The 12,425-nt window shown below is 36.3% G+C and overlaps 1 pseudogene; it reads right to left on the reverse strand.

Annotated features, from left to right (window-relative positions):
* Positions 1-10,551: 10,551 nt before the first annotated feature.
* On the reverse strand, positions 10,552-10,941 carry LOC147000060 (multifunctional methyltransferase subunit TRM112-like protein pseudogene; annotated as a pseudogene).
* Between the last annotated feature and the right edge of the window lie 1,484 nt (positions 10,942-12,425).

Here is a 12,425-nt window from a genome sequence, read left to right on the forward strand (position 1 = left end):
GAGAGAGAGAGAGAGAGAGAGAGAGAGAGAGAGAGAGAGAGAAATGATATATAAATTTACAAATACAAACGTAAATATATTGCATTTCTGGTAAGTCCCTAGTCAAATTAACTAAAGGACCCAGAGGCAGCATTCCAGTTAACAAGATTAAAAATGTTTTTCTCTTTTAATTATTTTAAAATTTTTTTCTCTTTTTTTTTCAGTTCACATTTTATCCCCATCCTGGTCTGACCCACCAACTTTTTCTCATCCCATTCCTCATCTCCCTGACACAAAGAGTATGTACCTACTCTCCCATCCCTCCCAACCTCCACCCACCATACCAGAACTGCTCACTTCCTGGAACCTAAACTCTGTGGAGAATTAGCAATGCCATCTCTCCCTAAGCCTAGACCAGGCATCCCTATGCTTTACATGAGTTGGGGGCGGCTCATTCTAGATGGTGTATGCAGTCTTTTTGGTGGCTCAGTGTCTGAGAGATCTCATGGGTCCAGGTTAGTTCAGATTGTTGATCTTCATATGTCGTTGCTCAAATTCTTTCAGCCTTTCCCTATTTATGCCATATGGGTCCCAGATTTCAGTGCATTGGTTAGGTGTATGGATCTGTTCCTGTTTCAGACATCTGCTTATTTGACTTCTTGAAAAAAGAGCTATGCTAGGCTTCTGTCTGAAAGTAGACCATAAGATCAATAATAGTGTCAGGCCTTGGAGCCTCCTCTTGAGCTGGATTCCAAGTTGGGTCTGTCACTGGACCTCTTTTCCCTCAGTCTCTTCCCCATTTTTGTCCCTGAAGTCCTTTTAGATAAGAAAAATTCCGTGACAAGCCCATTTCTCCACTTAGTACACTGCCTTTCTTCCGGAGGTGGACTCTTGGTTTTCTATTTTTTAGTAATCAACCATCAGGATTATATGATAGTCATATTTCCTTCTGTCAATTCATGTCCTCTTTTCATCCATCAGAACATCCATATACTCATCTCTCTACAAATCTAGTATAAGCATTATCTGATTTATCCACTGTATCATATTTTATTCCCCAATGTATTTGTCTAAAACAAATGTAAATGTGCATGTAAAGAAACAGGTACAGGGGCTGGAGAGATGGCTCAGTGGTTAAGAGCACCAACTGCTCTTCCGAAAGTCCTGAGTGCAAATCCCAGCAACCACATGGTGGCTCAAAACCATGCATAATGAGATCGAATGCCCTCTTCTGGTGCATCTGAAGACAGCTACACTCTACTTAGATATAATAATAAATAAATCTTTAAAAAAAGAAAAGAAAAGAATCAGGTACAGTATTCATGGCTGTCAGGTTTATGACTATTGCAGTCACTATAGAATTTAGTGTAGAGTGTTTTCCAAAAGCTAGAAATCAATCTAATGCAGGAGCCAATGAGGCTACATTCTTTATCCATTTAAATGTTAGTGAAAAGGAAAAATGCATTCTCTGTAGATTGAATTCTATGAGTATATATATAATCTGTTGGATGTGATCTTGATCATTCTCAGTGCAATATATGACTATGTCAGTTTTATATGTCACTCAAGTTTGTTCTTGAATATGCATATCTCCAGATATTTGTTGCAAACAGATGATCTTCGCAACTGCATATAAATATCTGGGAATTTTCATTTTATAAGAAGTGGGTACTATGTCAGATTTTTATTAAATCAATTCAGTCTTGTAGGTTAGTATATGTATATCACAAACAAGCTTCTATTTAAGCCATGCTATGTAACCTCCACCCCCCATCAGGCTGAAACCTATTTGCTCAGGTTTCACTATTTACGTCTGTGAGGAGCCTGCAACTCTATTGTTCTGCCACACCCATTGCCACTTACTCTTCTGGAGCCATACATGTGGTCACTCTGCATATGTAATATGGACAATCATAGAAGGAAACTTTATTGAACATAGCCACATTGGAAGGAAGAACATAGTCCAATAATATACAAATATACCATCTGATCAACTTGATTTTCTAGGCAAATGATTATATTTAAGTAGATGGTTAGAGATATACACAACTATGCAGTCTTGTTATAAGTGTGGCCCCACCTATTTTTGACTCACCTTTATCTTGGTTTCAAGGTAGACCAGTTGTCAAAACTAATCAAACCACATTCAAAGAGGAAGAATGTACCTCTAGTTGGCCCAGATCTTCAGTTTTTACTTCTCTCATCTTGGTTTTCCTAGCAGAATTCCAGCTCCTTAGACCATTGTGGCATTGCTTGGAAGCCAAAGGAAGGTAAATGGGACAATGTTTCCATACTTGGCTAGTTATAGAGTGATGTCAGAACCAGTCCACTCATCAATCCTTCAGAAGCTCATCAGCTTTTGTACGGGAACATTTTAAATAAATAATAAATGGGCTTTTAAGATTTTGTTTGATTATTAAAATGTGTGTGTGTGTGTGTGTGTGTGTGTGTGTGTGTGTGTGTAGAGGTATGTGCACATGAGTAACTTTCTGATCTCCCTGAAGGGTGTTCTGAGCCACCTGATGTGAATATTTGAATCTGAACATTGAGCACCAGGAAGGGCAATGTGTACCCTTATATTCTGAGAAATCTCTACAGACCATTAAAGTATTGCTTAAGATTTTACTTTTAAAATTTTCAATGACCGAAGTTAAAATACCATTAATCATATGGAACTAGAAAATGATTTATTTGTTTATATTTTGTGGACACTAGTGATCATGGATTGTCTTCTATGAGGTGACTTGTTGGACCTTTTTGATATAATTACTATGATTAAAGCAATGATTCACTCATGTGTGTGTAATATTCAGAGTTGAGATACAATATTAATTTTATAAAGTTTTACTCTTTTTTTTTATTGATGTGTAAAGGAAATCCTTTATGCCTAGCTTCAAGTGAGTGTACAGTGAAGACTTTATATCTGTTTTAAGTGATTTATATTGAAGTGTTTCTGTGTAGATTTGAGTAAAATGTATGAATAAAGGCTTTTCTGTGTTTGGGTCACTAATTAGAGGGTGAAAAATTGTTTTGAGACTGTTTGAATCTTGAAAAAAATGTTTCCTCTGTGGAAGATCTGAGATGATATATGAGAACTTACAAAGGCACTAGTCCTGGTGCTAAGACATTACTGGCAAACCTTTAATTCTTATTTTTGATTATGTTTAGCCATGGACAAACAGGACAGGATAGAATTGAAGACCCAGAAATGAACCCACACAACTATCCTCACTTAAACTGTGACAGTGAATACAAAACCATCTAGTGACAAGAAGACAGCATTTTCAACAAATGGTACTGCTTCCACTGGTTTTTGGCATGTAGAAGAATGCAAAATGATCCATTCCTATCTTCTTGTACAAAGTTCAAATCCAAGTTGATAAATGATATCCACATAAAACCCAATCTGTAGAATGTCTCTTAGTACGTTCTATCTTGCCATTCTTCCTTATTTCAGAAACTTGAAGATTTAGATTTTGCATTGATAGTTGATCTGATTGATGAAATAAAAAGTGGGAAATTCTGGGTTAGTTCTTTTACCATAAACATAGGAAACATTATGTATCAAATATCACTTATACATGTATTTTCAAAACTTATAAAAATAAAATCTTTCAAAAAATTCTGAAAAGAAATATCTAGGAAACATTAAAATTGCCTAAATGTTCGTGGACAAGGAAGCAGTGTGTCCTGGATTGGAGGTAAATATACATTAATCTGAGCACTCAGGACACAGAGGCAACCATTTTCACACTGTTGCCTTAAACAAATATATTTGAAATACTAAAAAAGAAACAATTTTCTCATTATAATGTTTAATTATTATATTATGAATATATATGTATGTATACAATGAAAGATGAAAACTTATTGTACTGACATTCCAATGTTGAATTCTTACATTCTTTTATTCAAAACTTGAATTTCAATTTGAATTTTAAATTACTAATAAAAGAATGGAAAATTAATAAAATGATAACTGATAGTTGAAGCAAAAGGAATTTAATTGTAATTGAAGATTATTTTGATCAGAATGTTTTTAAAATGCTATAAATCTTAAAAAAAATACCCTAAGATTATGAAACTCAAAAATCCCTAAAACCCCTTTTAAAAACCTAAAAGTCTCTAAAACCCTAAAACAAAAACAAACCTAAATCCCTAAAGAAAATACCTGAAGCCCCAAAAAAACCTAAAACACTAAAAATCACCTAAAGCACTCCAAGACCCTAAAATCATAAAAAAATCCCTAAAAGCATAAAAACCCTAAAGTCTTAAAACAAACAAACAAAAAAAAAACCCAAATCCTAAAAAAATGAATATACATAAAAATAAATAAATAAATAAATAAATAAATAAATAAATAAATCGCTATATCCCTAAAATCATTTAAAAAACAAAAAGAAACACAAAAGCAAAATAAAATAAAACAAAAAACTAGAACCATGAAACACTAAAATCCTAGAAAACACTGACCTCTTGACCAGGTGAGGGCAACATCTTGTATTCTGGTTCCCTCAGAGACCAGTCTGCTCAGGAGAGCACATTGGCTGCACAAGTAACATAGGTTCTGGTACAGAATGCCATTGGGGCATTCATATTCAGAAATGAGGCAGAGATGGGCTCCAGAGCTCTGTGCACCTTCCCTGCAAGAGGAGATCTTGCCTGCAGGGAGTACTCTGACCACTAAGGCTCAAGAGAGAGTTGGACTCCCAGGAGTGCTGACAGAAGCTAGCAGAATCAGAGCAGGAACAAACTCCAGCCAGAGACATCTATAACAACTAACAACAGAGATTACAAGATGGCAAAAGGCAAATATAAGAATTTTACTAATAGAAACCAAGACAACTCACCATCACCAGAAGCCACCAGAGCAAGTCCTGGATACCTCAACACACCTGAAAACCAAGATTCAGATTTAAAATCTTATCTCATGGTGCTGGTAGAGGATTTTAATAAGAAAAATAATAACTCAATAAAGAGATACAGGAGAACGTGGCTAAAAAGGTAGAAGGCCTTAAAGAGGAAGCAAAAAAAAAAAAAAAAAAAACCTAAAAGATTTACAGGAAAACACTGCTGAACAAGTAAAAGCCATTAAAGAAGAAATGCAAAAACTCCTTAAGGAATTCCAGGAAAACACAACCAAACAGGTGATGGAATTGAACAAAACTATCCAAGATCTAAAAACAGAAGTAGAAACAATAAAGAAAACCCAAAGGGAGACAATGCTGGAGATAGAAACCCTAGGAAAGAAACCAGGAACCATAGATGCAAGCATCAGCAACAGAATACAAGAGATGGAAGAGAGAATCTCAGAAGCAAAAGATTCCATAGAAAAACTGGAAACAACAATAAAGAAAATGCAAAATGCAAAAAGATCCTAACTTAAAACATCCAGGAAAGCCATGGTGGAACACACCTTTAATCCCAGCACTCAGGAGGTAGAGGCAGGCAGATTTCTGAGTTCAAGGCCAGCCTGGTCTACAGAGTGAGTTCCAGGACAGCCAGGACTACACAGAGAAACCCTGCCTCAAAATAAACAAAAACAAAAACAAACAAACAAACAAAAACACCATCCAAGAATTCCAGGATACAATGAGAAGACCAAACATACAGATAATAGCAGTAGATGAGAATGAAAATTTTCAAATTAAAGGGCCAGCAAATATCTTCAACAAAATTATAGAAGAAAATTCCACAAACCTAACGAAATAGATGCCCATGAACATACAAGAAGCCTACAGAAGCTCAAATAGAATGGTCCAGAAAAAAATTCCACCTGACACATAATAATCAGAATAAATGCACTAAATAAAGATAGAATATTAAAAGCAATAAGGGAAAAATGTCAAAAACATATAAAGGCAGGCCTATTAGAATAACACCAGACTTCGCACCAGAGACTAGGAAAGCCAGAAGATCCTAGACAGATGTTATACAGAACCAAAGAGAACACAAATGCCAGCCCAGAATACTAAGGAGAAGGAGAAGGAGAAGGAGAAGGAGAAGGAGAAGGAGAAGGAGAAGGAGAAGGAGAAGGAGAAGGAGAAGGAGAAGGAGAAGGAGAAGGAGAAGGAGAAGGAGAAGGAGAAGGAGAAGGAGAAGGAGAAGGAGAAGGAGAAGGAGAAGGAGAAGGAGAAGGAGAAGGAGAAGGAGAAGAAGAAGAAGAAGAAGAAGAAGAAGAAGAAGAAGAAGAAGAAGAAGAAGAAGAAGAAGAAGAAGAAGAAGAAGAAGAAAAGAAGAAAAGAAGAAAAGAAGAAAAGAAGAGCAAGTGCAAGAAAAACAAGAAGAACAACAACAAGAACTAGAACAACAACAACAACAATAAAACAATAAAACAATAACAATAACAATAACAATAACAATAACAATAACAATAACAATAACAATAACAATAACAATAACAATAACAATAACAATAACAATAACAATAACAATAACAATAACAATAACAATAACAATAACAATAACAATAACAATAACAATAACAATAACAATAACAATAACAATAACAATAATAATAATACAGTGAGACTGATAAGCCAACAGTGACAGGAATTTAGCTCCCATGACAGAATTTGAGTCAGGCATTGTGTACTCACCCATAATTTAATTATGAGGATCTTGCTTAATTTTGTTTATATATAAGTGCATTATCACATGGATGTTTTCGCCCTCTTAAATTCTGAGTGTGTCAAGAAAACTGATGTTTCTCTTACTTATACTATTAAGCAGATTGCATAAAATCTTGTTTATCTTTTACCATTTCTAAATAAGCATTTTATTTCAATTTGTTTCCATATTGTATGCTTTAACTGTTTGATAGTTGTCTGTTAATTTTTGGTTGATCTTACATAAAAAGCCAATTTGACCAAAAATTTGGTATGGAATACTATGTATTTTATAATTTTAAAATATTTCCACTCACCTCAAAGTGCTCTGTGGTTATAAATTGGCATCTAAGTTAGCAATAAACAACACAAATTCTATTCCACTTAACCCTTCTGGAAATGAACTTGTATGGTATTATCTGATTTGAAACTAATAAATCTATTTAACTAAACCAGAGCCATGTTCATTAGCAAGGAAACTACTACTGTCTGTTGTTCAGAAAATGGAAAAGATACTTCTTCAGTAAAAGAAAGAAAGGAGGTCCTGCCTTCAGCAGTTGTGGGAAGTCTATGTTGCATGTGCATTTTCCTGATTCTCCAGCATCTAGGGCACTCAGAATATTCAGAGGCTTCTGCAGATGTGGCGAGAAAAACGAACTCTTAGGAATCTCAAGCAAGTGCTTCAAGGCAAGTCTTACTTGTGGGAAAGTAGGTGTAAAACCTCCCGTCTGCATGGAGGTTTGTGGGAAACAAACACCCTCTAATTCCAATATCTATAGTCACTCTGAAACTTCCGGTTGGGGGTCTGCTTGTTTTTATATTATTTTATACATTTTAATGTATTCTCATTGTGTGTACACCTGTTTGAGTGTGTACATATGTATGTAACTGTGCACACACCACTGCATATATGTAGAGATTTCAGGAAAATGTGGAAAAACCAATCCTCTTCTTCTACCATGTCTATGTTTCAGAGATGAAGTTCAGGCACTCACCCTTACACAGTGATCCATCTCATACATTCCTTGAGCTTTACTTCTATATATTCTCTGAAGGTTACGTGTTCATTCATCATGTCAAAACTCACAGAGACTATGAAGGTGGTCATGCTGCAAGCTAGCATGAGAATAGAAAATGAAGCAACAAAAGTTTCAATGAACCATTGATATTTCTTATCATCCTGTTAGTTTAATAGACGGATGTGATTAAAACTCTCACCCCAAGGCCTTCTAAGCACAGGTGCATTGAACTCAAAGAGACTGGAGCAGCATCTGTATGCACAGTGCCTGCAAGGTCTCCGACAAAAAGAGTCCAAGCAATGAGAGGGAAGGGGATAAATGTCCCTACCTTTAATTCAGAAATTATTTCCAGTCTGTAGCTTGGAAAGGGAAAAAAAATGTTCTTCCATTTTTTTTCCAATTTTTTTGCATATCCAGTGATAGGGTATCACTGGGTATGCAAACCATGCTTAAATCTAAGCCTATAGTTCAGCATACCTGGCAAATGCAAATCAAACTTAATGACAATCTTTGAGGTTCTTTATGTAATAAAGTATTGGCAGGGTTATTTATAGAAAACATTAAGGGCCACTTGTTTATATAGTATGGTTTCCAGTTTTATCTTTTTATGGGATTTCAGAGTGTTTGTGAACATGTATATCTCTGTGTCTACATGTGTATTTCTTGTGCTTTTTCTTTGGCTAGTTTTATTCTGTTTGCTTTCTTCTATTCTTGTTCTTTTATTTTTTTATTATTGTAGCTTAATCATCATTATTGTTGTTATTATTATCATTACTAGTATCATTATTATTTAGATGCCTGCTTGTATTTTATAAAGGGAGAAAGAAAAAACTGTGACTTTGGGTGAGAGGAGAAATGGAGAGGATGTAGAAGGATTTGGGGGCACTGTAATCAGAATGTATTGAATTAAAAGATGTATTTTCAATTAAAAGTGTCTTCACAGAAATGTTGATCTTATTGTTTGTACAAAGGACTTAGAAACTTATTTTTTAAAGAATCATATTGTAAACAGAGTACAAGTATGAAAGTTTTTTATACTGAGAAGAGTTTCATTTTGAAGGTATTGTGAGGACCCTAGTGTTAATAATCAAGAACACAGAGCATGACACACAGCAGACAAAAGTACAAAGCACACACAAATAGACAGGTAGGCATCAAATTAGTGAATGTATGGACCATTTTCATGGAGCACAAATTCTCTCCCATTCTCCTTCAGAACAAAACAGAATCGCTGTTGTCTCCAAAGCCTTTGAGTAGGAATTCATCCAGTTTCCTTTTTCTTCTATTTGATTTGAACTGACTCAACACTGCCAAGATTCCAGGACAGGAAAAGAGACTCCCTCATCCACTTGGGCATGTGTGCTTCCAGGTAGTGTTACAGATGATCACATTCTTAGACAACTAAAATAGAGCACATCTATCCTAGTACAGTTCCGGAAGGCAGAAAGTGTGAAAATCTAGGGACTGGCTAGTTTTACTTGTGCCTGGCACCTTGAATGGCAACCTGTAGGTTGTGAGTCCTTGTGACACTTTCATGGGAGTTGTCTAAAACTATCTTTATGTCAGATATTTATGTTAAGATTTATAACAGTAGGAAATTATAGTTATGAAGTAGCAAAAAAAATTATATTGAGGGGCTCACCATAGCTTAAGGAAGTATATATGTGAAGGAACTACAGCATTAGGAAGGTTGAGAACCATTCTCTGGAAGCTTGAAAACAGAAAGCATGGTGTGCCTCACAGCCTGCGTTTGGCATCAGTATAAGGCCTGCTTCTGACTCTGATCTTGGCTTCCTTTTGTTTCTTGTGACCATGTGGGGATAACTTAGATAGTATAGTAAAATGCCCTATCTGAGAACATGATCAGAATCCATCTTGTGAAACCATGTGCTATAGTATCATTAGGACAGGGCTGTCTTTGGAACCAGTGCTACTCTGCATGCATGTGAGTGCTTTGGTGCTTTGCTCTCTTTTCTTTCTTTCTTTCTTTCTTTCTTTCTTTCTTTCTTTCTTTCTTTCTTTCTTTCTTTCTTTCTTGCTTGCTTGCTTGCTTGCTTGCTTGCTTGCTTGCTTGCTTGCTTGCTTGCTTGCTTGCTTGCTTGCTTTCTTTCTTTCTTTCTTTCTTTCTTTCTTTCTTTCTTTCTTTCTTTCTTTCTTTCTTTCTTTTTTTCTTTCTTTTTTCTTTTCTTTCATTTTTTTCTGTTTTTTTTTTTTTTTTTTTTTTTTTTGAGGCAGGGTTTCTCTGTGTAGCACTCAGTCATGGAATTCATTCTGAAGATCAGGCTAACCTTGAACTCATAAATTCACCTGTCTCTGCCTACCAAGTGCAGGGATTAAGGCTTGTATCACCACACCCAGCGTCTTTGATTTTTTATTCTGGTATTAACTTATTGTTCCCAATGTGGTTTATTTAATTTCATTGTTTTATTTTACTCTCTTCTCTTCTCTTCTCTTCTCTTCTCTTCTCTTCTCTTCTCTTCTCTTCTCTTCTCTTCTCTTCTTTTCTTTTCTTTTCTTTTCTTAAATATTTTCTATTTTTACATTTCAAATCCTTTCCTGGTTTCCCCTTCAAAAACCCACTATCCCATCCCACCTCCCCCTACTCACCAATATAACCACTCCTGCTTTCCTGTCCTGGCATTCCCTTACACTGTGGCATGGGGTCTTCCAGGGCCATGCTTCTATTCTCCCACTAGTGTCCAACTAGGCCATCCTCCCATACATATGCCTCTGCAGCCATGGGCCCCTCCCTGTGTATTATTTGGTTGGGCTTTTTTTTTTTTTTTAATTGGATAATTTTTAATTTACATTTCAAATGTTGACCCCTTCTCCAGTTTCCCACTTTCCCAGAAACCCCCTGTCACATCCCCTGTGCCCCTGATTCCATGAGCATGTTCCTCCACCTGCGCACCCACTCCCACCTATCAGTGTGGTGGTTAGCAAGGTTACTTCTCTGTCTCCTCATCATTCAACATCATATTGCAGATCCTGCGGCTGATGGGGAAAAGATGTCTAGATTCTGGGCATTGCGGGGCACCCTCCAAAACATCAATTTCAAGTCACATATAGGTACATCTTCCTCAAAAACATCTTGTCCGGTTCATAGCTGTCAGCTGGCTCTTTAGTACCTCAGCCAATACTGAGGTGTCTGCTGCCTGCACAAGCACTGCCCACTTCACTTTGAGGAGCATCTGTGCCAGAAAGTCAGGGTTGAACTCCACAGGGTTGATTAGGATTTCGGTGGCCTACAGGTACAGATGGAAAACATTCATGCCCAAGCTCCACACATGTGAGTTTAGGAGATTGTAGGTAACAATTTCATGTGTTCTGCACATTGGTTTTCTGCACAGGACTAATTTTTTTCATTAATTTTGGGATTTATTTACATTTTATATGATAGCTCAATTCCCAGGTTGCCTTCAACAAATCCCCATCCCATCCACCCTTTCCTCCCTTCCCTTTGAAAAAAGGCTTAGTTTGTGTTAATCTTCTACATTGCACTCCATCACTGAGAGAAATCAAGGCAGGAACTCATGTCGGACAATAGGAAAGGCAAGTGGATAAAGGCTACTTATTTGCTGGCTTTCTCAGCACAGTTTTCTCAGCTTTTCTTCTTACAAAATATATAAGCTACTTTTAACTTTTATTTTAATAACATTATATATATATTAATGTACATATACATTATTAGAGTGTTTTGCTTGGGTGGATATCTGTGGGCGTTGTTTGTCCAGGGTTCACAGACCAGTATAGGGAACGTGTTCCTTTGATACAGGAGCTACACATGAGCTGCAACCTGAGTTCTGGGATTCAAACCCTGGCCTTCTAAAAGAGGAGCCAGTGCTCTAAAACACTGAGTCATCTTTCAAGCCCCACCCTAAGCTTGCTTTCTTATTTATTTTATCAACATCTTTGAAGGGATAGCGCCACTCACTGTATACTGGATCCTCTCCCATCAACTGTTAATCAGGAAAATGTCCAATAGGCAAACCAGACCCAGAAAGACACAAAATGCCTGCTTTCACTTATGTATGGAATTAGCTTGTAAGTTTTATTCATGTGTGTGTTTCATTTAGAGTAAGAGAGATGTGCTATCTAGTATGGGATCATGAAGGAGGAGGAGCTCTTCTAAGGAAAGGGAAATAGAGTACAGTGGTATAAAGAATAAAAAAGAAACTACTAAAGAATGGTTAATTTGGGAGTGAATCTCAGGCAAGCCTCTGACACTAGACAGTTCATAAAACCCTAGTTGAAATTTTGCTATTTTTAATTGTGCTAAATGAACACATCAGTATAATGACTTCTAGTGAATCCTAATTGCTCTACCCATATGTTTATGTATATTACTCAGCCTTCATCGGAGGTGACTCTTCTACAGAAGGTGGTAATAAACAAAGATAGCCACAACTTGAAAATCCACAGAGAGTGAGATACTTGGAATGTTAGGGCTTAAAGAGGATTTCTTCATCAAGCTCTCCCTTTCAAGGTTCAAGAATCTATGCAAAGATGAGTCAGAAAGACAAACCTGATCAGAGGTGTAGGTGATGGATAGTACCAATGAGTTGTATCATGGGTATTCCATGTTCTTTATCTAATATCTACTTAACAGTGAGTGCATATCATTTGTAGTCTTGTTTTAGGGTGAGATGTTCTATAGGTATCTGTTAAATTCATTTGGTTCATAACTTCTATAAGTTTCACTGTGTCTCTGAGTTGAATGGTAGGGAGGTAAAGAAGGGAAAGAATTTGTTAAAACCATATTATATGAACAAAATTTAAATGATTTTTTTAAATCCCAACAAGCGTTCCTATAGACCCA

Source organism: Mus caroli, unplaced genomic scaffold (genome assembly GCF_978045245.1).
Source record: "Mus caroli unplaced genomic scaffold, Mus_caroli_1 scaffold_22, whole genome shotgun sequence".
NCBI lineage: Eukaryota > Metazoa > Chordata > Mammalia > Rodentia > Muridae > Mus > Mus caroli.